Raw genomic sequence first — 9,359 nt, 5'->3', positions numbered from 1 at the left:
GGGGGGGGCAACTGCCCATACCACCAAACGACGCCCCTGCCTAAGCTCGTTGACACTTGGGACGATTGGGCCTCAAATTGCATTTTTGAGGCATCTCCACCCCTTTTGCCTACAAAATAACCAACCGCCACCCTTGCAATAGCTGATGAGCACTTAAGATCACTGGATATAAGTTTTAAAATGTACAGAATTCTATATAGTTTTGTATTTCTTTTGCCAGAAATAAAGATCATGGATGCGTGTTTATTTGTTGTTTTTTTTTCACACTTCATTCAGACTTCGTCCAGTTAAGAACAGTGTTGAAAAAGGATTATATTTTGAATAGTGATTTCAGTGTTACGCAATAGAGTAAACTGATACGTTTTGTAAAAGTAATGGATCTAATTACTCAGTGACGAAAAAAATTAAATCTTTTTTGGATACTTTTTCTGAATAATTTTAATGAGAAACAGACGAAGGCTGGCACGTCTATAAATAAGAAAGGCAATTAAAAGGTAACATTTTTCTAATTATTCGATATGCCTGGAGGATTTGAAATTAGAGGACTAGCGTTTGCAAAATTCAAAGGATATCCAAAATGGCCGGTTCGAATTGTAGATACTGTTCAAAAGAAAAACAGATTCGATTTGCAATCGAATTAGCCCCCTGTGAAGTTTATTCCTATACGGTCATCCCTTCCATAAAAACCCTACATACCCTGGGGCATAATTTACATCACTTGCCCCCGGGTTCTGAGAGATGTGTTATCCTTGAAGTTTTTTTTATATGATCTTTGGTCTATTTTGAACAAAATGGCTGTATAAATTTTTTTTATCTGACATATTGGGGGAAAAATAGTTGAGGAGGGGGCTAGTTGATGAGTTGATCTGATACATTTGGGGAAAAGGAGTTGAGTGTGTGTGTGTTGGAGGGAGGAGGGTAGATGCCCTCAGATTACTTCTGACTCATAAAAAGATAACTAGAACTTTTCATTTACAATTCAATGAGCCACCTCTGAAGTTTGTTCGACCCTCCTTTACATAAAAACTTATACATTCCAGGAACATAACATAAAACACTTTCCCCAGAGCTCTGAGAGGTTGCCTATGAGCCCCCTCTGAAGTTTATACAAGCGCCCCTTTCATAAGAACAATATATGCCCACAGGCCATAACTTGCAACGCCCACTCCGGGGCCCTGGGGGGGGGGGGTTGTGTCAGCCCCGGAGTTTTGTTATCTGGTCCTTGAACTATCTTTAACAAAACGACAGTCTTAAAATTTTCATCGGATGCATTTGGGGAGGGGGAAGGCATAGAGGATAGTTGTCCCCGGATCACTTTTAAATCTTAAAAAGGGCACTAGAACTACGATTTCCAATCGAACGATATAGGCAACGCTTTAGCGTTGCCTCTGATTTTAGTTTGTTTTAATTTCCCTTTGGCGGCTCAATTTTGCAGGATTTGGTTCAGTCCCCCAAAAAATACCACAGAAAATTTATTCCTGTATATTTTGCCCTTTCCCCGTAAAATTCTCCCCTCAGAAAATTCTCCTCACATTTAAACTTGAACACCCAAAGGGAAGTCAAGAAAGTGAAAAGAACGAAGATAACTTCATAATTGTAGATCAAATATTATGAAGGATGGGCGGCGGGTAATCGTGAAGGTAGGGAGGGTAACTAACTCCCCTCGCAGAAAATTATTCCCCGGGAAATTCCTCCTCCCCCCGGAAAAATCTTCCCAGATGTATAGTTGAGCCACCAAAGCTATATTAAGAACAATAAGAAGAACGAAGACAAGTTTATAATTGTACAAACAACTATCCCGAAGGAGGGGTGGTGAGTAATTATATAGGTACTAGGGGAAGCAGATGCCTAAAAGAGTGCCTTTCAATGCCCAATTGTCTAAATCTCCATGATCCTTCAGATAAACATAGGAAGGGATATTTAGGGTTATACCTCCCTTCTATTTGTAGATTAAATAAAAAAACAAGTTTTTTCAACTGAAACTAAGCAGCAACATTAAAAACTTAAAAGGAACAGAAAGTATTACGTATGTGAGGGGGGTCTTCCCATCGTCAGTAGGTCACTCTTTACGCTAAAGTTTGAGTTGCGTTCAAATTCTTTAAGAATGACTCCTGAATCAGAGTGGGTGTTTAATTAGAAGAAATAGCTCTTTTAAAGGTACTAAGAGCGTGAAGAACGAGGTATTGTCGAGGGGGCGACCCCTTTTATATACATAATAATTTCTGTTCCTTTTAAGTTTTAATGTTGTTCCTTACTTCCGGTTGAAAAAACTTGTTATTTTTTATTTAATATCTGATCTTTTTAAAAATAATGCTGGGAGTCCCGGCTCCCACTCAATGGAAAATTCCCCACCCCCGTGAAAAAGTCCTCCATGGATAGATCCTCCCACGTAAGCCACCCAACCCCCTCTCCCCATCAGAAAAATTACCCCTGAAACCGTCTGTATACTTCCCAATAACCATTACCATATGTAACCAATGAGAACAGTTCATAGCTCACAGCCCTTCCCCCAGGGACTGTCTGGAGTAAAGCCATCCTCAAAGACATGGTTATTAGATTTTTTGACAATGCTGAACAAAATGGCAGTCTCAAAATTTTGATTGGGTTACTTGTACAAAATTGAGCACGGGAGGGGGCTAGCTGCCCTCAAATAATTTTGATCACTTTAAACGGGCACTAGATCTTTTGCTTTCCAACCAAATGAGTCCTCTCATTTGAGTCAATTCCTCTACGATCAGTGGTTCTAGTACATAATTTTTTTCTAAACATAATGCAGTCACCCCTTCAACTGACTCAAAAAACACACACACACAGAAAGTAAATATATGCACTATTTTATGTGGAGTTGAACCATATGTCGTAGTACAACCAATGATCTAAACGAAAACTAAATAACTCTGACCAACGGCTTTGCGTTTCGAATTTCGAAAAAAATATCCCTGGAGTCAGCTTTTTGAACTTGTACAGACCATGAAGATTGAATCTTTCAAATTACTCCTAAATATTGAACTTTTAGACTTGTTGACCTTGTTAAAACCAACTTACTAAAGAATATTTAGCGTTTTAGGCAGCTGTCAGAAAGCGAATCTGGGAAGCACATGAATAAACAAAGTCCCACGTAACGTCTGCATTTGAGATGTCAGGTGAGACGGGAAAAGCCTGGTTCGTCTGCAAGATCAAAATCAAGAAAGTCTTAGGTAGTTTGATTTGACTGCTCTCACACCTATCTACTTAGCATACTAATGGCAATACTGATTTCAGGTGATTCCTTATGGAAATTATATAAACAAGGTTTTTTTAACTAAAAGTAAGGAGCGATATTAAAACTTAAAACGAACAGAAATTACTCCGTATATGAAAGGGGCTGTTCCCTCCTCAACGCCTCGCTCTTTACGCTAAAGTTTGACTCTTTCTCTCAACTCTACTTTTTAAAACAGTAAAAAAGTTTAGCGTAAAGAGCAAGGCGTTGAGGAGGGAACAGCCTTTTCATATATGGAGTAATTTTTGCTCGTTTTAAGTTTTAATATCGCTCCTTACTTTCAGTTAAAAAAAACTTGTTTTTTTAATTCAATTTCTGAACATTTTTGAATTAATGCATGTTTTGATTTTGGCTCTCCGTGCATGAATAATTAAAATGAAATTTGCATATTAATTTTTTTTAAGTCTAAATGGCTTTTTTCATAGTTTTGATCGGATGATTTTGAGAAAAAAGGAGCGGGGAGGTAGGCCTAGTTGACCTCCAATTTCTTGGTTATTTAAAAAGACAACTAGAACTTTTAATTTCTTACGAACGTTTATATTAGTAAAAATATACGTAACTTTCGAATTAACTTACGCAACGAACTTCTATATTCGTATGTTTTTATTACGTAAGTGAGGGGGTTCAAACCCTCCTCAATACCTCGCTCTTTACACTAAAGCTTAAATTTTGTCCCAATTCCTTATGAATGACCCCTGAATCACAAAGGCCGTAGAACAAATAGTTGAAATTACTAAAGTTACTTTAGCGTAAAGAGCTAGGTATTGGGAGGAGGTGAACCCCTTTTATGCGTAATAATTTCTGTTCGATTTAAGTTTTAATGCTGCTCCTTACTTTCAGTTAAAACAAATTTTCATATTTATTTTTTATTTTTTCTTTAAAAAAATGGTAAGAAATTCATGTAAATTTTTTTCCTCCATGAAATATCCCCCGCATAACCCCTTCCTTTCAACCACTTCCCCAAATAAAAAAAATCCCCCTGAAAGTGTCTGTTCACTTCCCAATAACCATTGCTATGTGTAAACACTGCTCAAAGTATGTAACTTGCAGCCCCTCTCACGGGCACTCTGGAGGAGTAAGTCGTCCCCAAAGACATAGTTAATAGATTTTTCGGCTTTGTAGAATAAAATCTCAGAATTTTATTCCGGTGACTTCGAGGAAAAATGAGCGTGGGAAGGGGCCTAACTGCCCTCCAATTTTTTCGGTCACTTAAAAAGGGCACTAGAACTTTTAATCTGTGTTAGAATGAGCCCTCAAACGACATTCTAGGACCAATGGGTCGATATGATCACTCACTGGAAAAAAAAAACAAAACAAACAAACACGCCTCCGTGATCTGTCTTGTGGCCAAAAATGCAAAAATTCCATATTTTTTTACATAGGAGCTTGAAGCTCTCTGATTCGCTGAATTTGATGGTTTGATTTTCGTTAAGATTCAATGAATTTTGAGGATGTTTCCCACTATTTTCTAAAATAAGGCAAATTTTCTCAGGCTCGTAACTTTTGATAGGTAAGTCTAAACTTAACAAAACTTATATATCTAAAATCAGCATTAAAATATAATTCTTTTGATGTAACTATTGCTATAAAAATTCCGTTTTTAGAGTTTTAGTTACTATTGAGCCGGGTCGCTCCTTACTACAGTTCGTTACCACGAACTGTTTGATGATAGAAGGACAGTGGCGTAATTTCGTCAAAATCCTGGAGGGACAGAGTTAGAGCCAATTATACCAAATCAAGTTAAAATTACAGTGAAGAATGTAAAATGAGCCATATAGTACCATAAAGACAAAGATATCAAAGAGTCAGTGGTAACGAACTGCAAATAAGGAGAGACCCGGCTCAATAGTAACCGATACTCTAAAAACGGAATTTTGACAGAGAAAGATGCATCAAAAGAATCGGATTTTTATTCTGATTTCAAATATACAAGTTTCATCAATTTCAGTCTTACCATCAAGCCTGAGAAAATTTATCTTATTGTCAAAAAAGGGAGAAACAACCCCTAAAGTCATAGAATCCTAATGAAAATTACACCACCTGGGAGGATCTTTCCAGGGAGGTAATTTTCATGGGGGAAGGGAATTTTCCATGAAGGGGGGCTGGATTATCCAGTATTATGTAAAAAACAATCAGAAATTAAATAAAAAGGACAAGTTTTTTTTTCAGCTGAATCAGTAGCAACACTAAAACTTGGAACAAACAGAAATTATAAATATAAATAAATATATAAATACAAATATGAGGGGATTCTCCCCCTCGCCGATACATCACCTTTTACGCTAAATTTTTATTAGTAGCCTTCTTTCAAAATAGCCATTTATTCTGATTAAACGGCCTTTGTGATTCAGGGGCTTATTCTTAAAGAATTTGAAAAAAATTCAAACTTTAGCGCAAAGAGGGAGGTATTAACGAGGGGGAGAACCCACTCATATCCGTAATAATTTCTGTTTGTTTTAATTTTTAATGTTGCTCCTTACTTTCAGTTAAAAAAAGTTTTTTTTTTAAATTTTATAATACAGAAAACTTACATGTATCTCAGGATGCTTGAGTTATGCAGGCTTATCATAGTTTTGACATGATTTTTTTCGTAGTAACTTAATTACACGCTTGGGAGGTAAACTGAGGTCGGCGGGGGGGGGAGAGGCAAACCAGTGTATGGAGGTGGACGTTGTCTTCTCCTAAACTCAGGAGCAAACCTCCAGCATTTTATTATGAAGGGGGGAAAGGGGTCCATATCCAGATAGTTAAATGGCATGGGATATAGAATAATTTTTGTCTGCACACTATTGGGGGGGGGGGCAACTGCACATACCACCAAACGACGCCCCTGCCTAAGCTCGTTGACACTTGGGACGATTGGGCCCCAAATTGCATTTTTGAGGCATCTCCACCCCTTTTGCCTACAAAATAACCAACCGCCACCCTTGCAATAGCTGATGAGCACTTAAGATCACTGGATATAAGTTTTAAAATGTACAGAATTCTATATAGTTTTGTATCTCTTTTGCCAGAATAAAAGTTCATGGATGCATGTTTATTTGTTGTTTTTTTTCACACTTCATTCAGACTTCGTCCAGTTAAGAACAGTCTTGAAAAAGGATTATATTTTGAATAGTGATTTCAGTGTTACGCAATAGAGTAAACTGATACGTTTTGTAAAAGTAATGGATCTAATTACTCAGTGACGAAAAAAATTAATTCTTTTTTGGATACTTTTTCTGAATAATTTCAATGAGAAACAGACGAAGGCTTCACGTCTATAAATAAGAAAGGCAATTAAAAGGTAACATTTTTCTAATTATTTGATATGCCTGGAGGATTCGAAATTAGAGGACTAGCGTTTGCAAAATTCAAAGGATATCCAAAATGGCCGGTTCGAATTGTAGATACTGTTCAAAAGAAAAACAGATCACACTACGCTGTTTTCTGTTACGGCACGTATGAGGTATTAACGGTTCAAGAATCTCAGCTTGAACCATACCAAGAAAATTTTGATGAAGCTGTGAAGAAAGAAACCAAAGGAGTAGCAAATGCATTCAGCGAAGTTACCACTTTTCTGGATATTTACTTGGAAAAGTTAAACTTGGATCGGGCTTCTCTTGCCTCCGTTGTGGACAATGCTCCAAAAGAACTTGAAAATCTGCAAAGTGGTTTGAGAAATGAAATTGAACAAAGGGTTTCTGACAACTTGAGCACGGTACCTTCTACAGGGCTAGCATCATCAGTTACAGAAGACATCGTCTGTAAAATCCATGATTCAATTTTGGTTGAATACTTGGCAAAGTTCAGTGCTTTTGAAAAAATATCATCTAATTACTCAGTGACGAAGAAATTAAATCTTTTTTGGATACTTTTTCTGGATAATTTTAATGAGAAACAGACGACGGCTGGCACGTCTATAAATAAGAAAGGCAATTAAAATGTAACATTTTTCTAATTATTCGATATGCCTGGAGGATTCGAAATTAGAGGACTAGCATTTGCAAAATTCAAAGGATATCCAAAATGGCCGGTTCGAATTGTGGATACTGTTCAAAAGAAAAACGGATCACACTACGCTGTTTTCTGTTACGGCACGCATGAGGTATTAACGGTTCAAGAATCTCCGCTTGAACCATACCAAGAAAATTTTGATGAAGCTGTGAAGAAAACAACCAAAAGGAGTAGCAAATGCATTCAGCGAAGTTACCACTTTTCTGGATATTTACTTAGAAAAGTTAAACTTGGATCGGGCTTCTCTTGCCTCCGTTGTGGACAATGCTCAAAAAGAACTTGAAAATCTGCGAAGTGGCTTGAGAAATGAAATTGAACAAAGGGTTCCTGACAACTTGATCACGGCACCTTCTACAGGGCTAGCATCATCAGTTACATAAGACATCGTCTGTAAAATCCATGATTCAATTTTGGTTGAATACTTGGCAAAGTTCAGTGCTTTTGAAAAAATATCATCTGGGCTCAAAAAGCAAATTTCATCTCTGAAAGACAGAATCGAAGTGATTGAACTAAAACTTGATGATATGGAACATAAAACGGTAATGGATACGCTTATTTTTAGTGGTTTAAAGCAAGCACAAGGAGCCAGTGTTGAGATGTCAGTGAAATAAGTTATTGGGGAAAAATAGGACTACCGGATATTGCAAATTTGCACATCCTGAGCTTTCGTCGGTTACAGAATCCATCCAATCCAGTCTCCAACAATTGTAACGTGTCTCCCGTTAGTGTTGTGTTTCGTAATCTGGATGCTACAAAAACGGTGTTCATGGCAAAATCGAAACTAGCAAAAACTGGCATATTTGTGTCTGAGTACTTAACGAGAAAGCGCAAACACTTGCTTGATTTGGCTCGAAAAAAACTTGGTTCAAAAAACGCATGGTCAATCGATGGAAGGATTTTTGTCAAACAGGGCCCGAATATCAGGAAAATACGAAGTGCAAAGGATCTTATCGGTGAAGGATCATCAGCTTAATTACTGCTTTTCTGATGTCCGTTTGTGCAGTGCCATGTTCTCACTCTTTATTTCTTTCAACCATTTTCCGCTTGCGATACCCTACTTTTTTGTTTCTCTTTCTCATTTATGCTCTTCACTTTTTTTGTCTCTGCTTCTACTCTTTATCAATTTCTGTTTGCATTTAGGTCATGTCAGGGTCCCGTGATCGATTGAAAAATTATGAGGAAAATAGATTAGTTATTGATGATGTGTTTTCAGATGTTTCGTTTGGTTAGTCGGGATTTAAAGCTGGATTAAAAAAGTACCCGAATGATAGTTTATACGTTCAAACTTAAATATCTTACAAAATGGGATATATGTAATGGAAATTTTTATTTTTTTGGAACTGCCAAGGATTCCGATCGGCTAAATGTTCTTTGTTGTGGACATTGGAGTGTCTTAAATCGCAACCATTGTTTGTATTTTTGTGTTCCATGGTTTAGGGTTGAATATAAAGGTCGCTCTTTTATGCAGAGAGGAGGACTAGCCACTTTAATAAGAAGTGATGTAGATTATGAGGTAAGGCATGATTTTTACTCTGGCTTGAAGGTCAACTCGAAACATTGTTTATTGAAAAAAGGTCGTCATGGTCAGAAAAGCTACTGTTTGGAATAATAAAAAAAAGTACCATCATTTTCGAAGAAAGATTTTTTAGATGTATTTGAAAGTCTTCTGTCACAAGTTGCAAAAGAAAAGAAAAAGGTAGTGTTAATGGGAGATTTCAATATTGATTTATTAAATCCAGATGATCGTGTTGATTTCCTTAACACAATGTTGCCGTCTTATATGTACCCTTTAGTAACAATTCCAACGAGAATAGTGCATTATTCGGCAACTTTAATAGATAATATATTTGTTGTTGGGCAGTTATTGAATGGTTTTATGGCCGACGTACTTGTTACTGATGAATCAGACCACCTTATATCGATGAGTAAAATTGATAGTTTAAAGAGGAGACCACCAAAAGATGAGATTGAACATCGAGATTTATCAGAAAATAGTTTGAAAAATCTGGCTGTAAATTTGGAACATATTGATTTTTCGGAAGTTTTCAAAAGGAAATGTGCAGAAAAGGCTTATAATTTGTTCATGGATATATTTTTAGCTGAT

General features: G+C 36.8%; 1 protein-coding gene across 3 annotated transcripts in view; it reads left to right on the top strand.

The window, feature by feature from the left end:
- The first annotated feature begins 287 nt into the window (after nt 1-287).
- The window catches only part of LOC136043525 (solute carrier family 2, facilitated glucose transporter member 1-like), a 40,722-nt gene continuing 31,650 nt past the window's right edge, over nt 288-9,359 (top strand). The window contains exon 1 of one of the 3 annotated variants that reach the window (XM_065728441.1): nt 288-494. The gene's annotated coding sequence lies outside the window, so the exon portion shown is untranslated. Of the gene's footprint in view, nt 495-3,089; nt 3,198-6,347; nt 6,546-9,359 lie in introns of those variants that run through there. The other 2 variants (XM_065728442.1, XM_065728440.1) reach the window with 2 other exon arrangements.

The sequence above is a fragment of the Artemia franciscana genome, unplaced genomic scaffold (assembly GCF_032884065.1).
Source record: "Artemia franciscana unplaced genomic scaffold, ASM3288406v1 Scaffold_698, whole genome shotgun sequence".
In the NCBI taxonomy this organism is placed as follows: domain Eukaryota; kingdom Metazoa; phylum Arthropoda; class Branchiopoda; order Anostraca; family Artemiidae; genus Artemia; species Artemia franciscana.
This window is presented reverse-complemented; position numbering and strand designations above follow the sequence as displayed.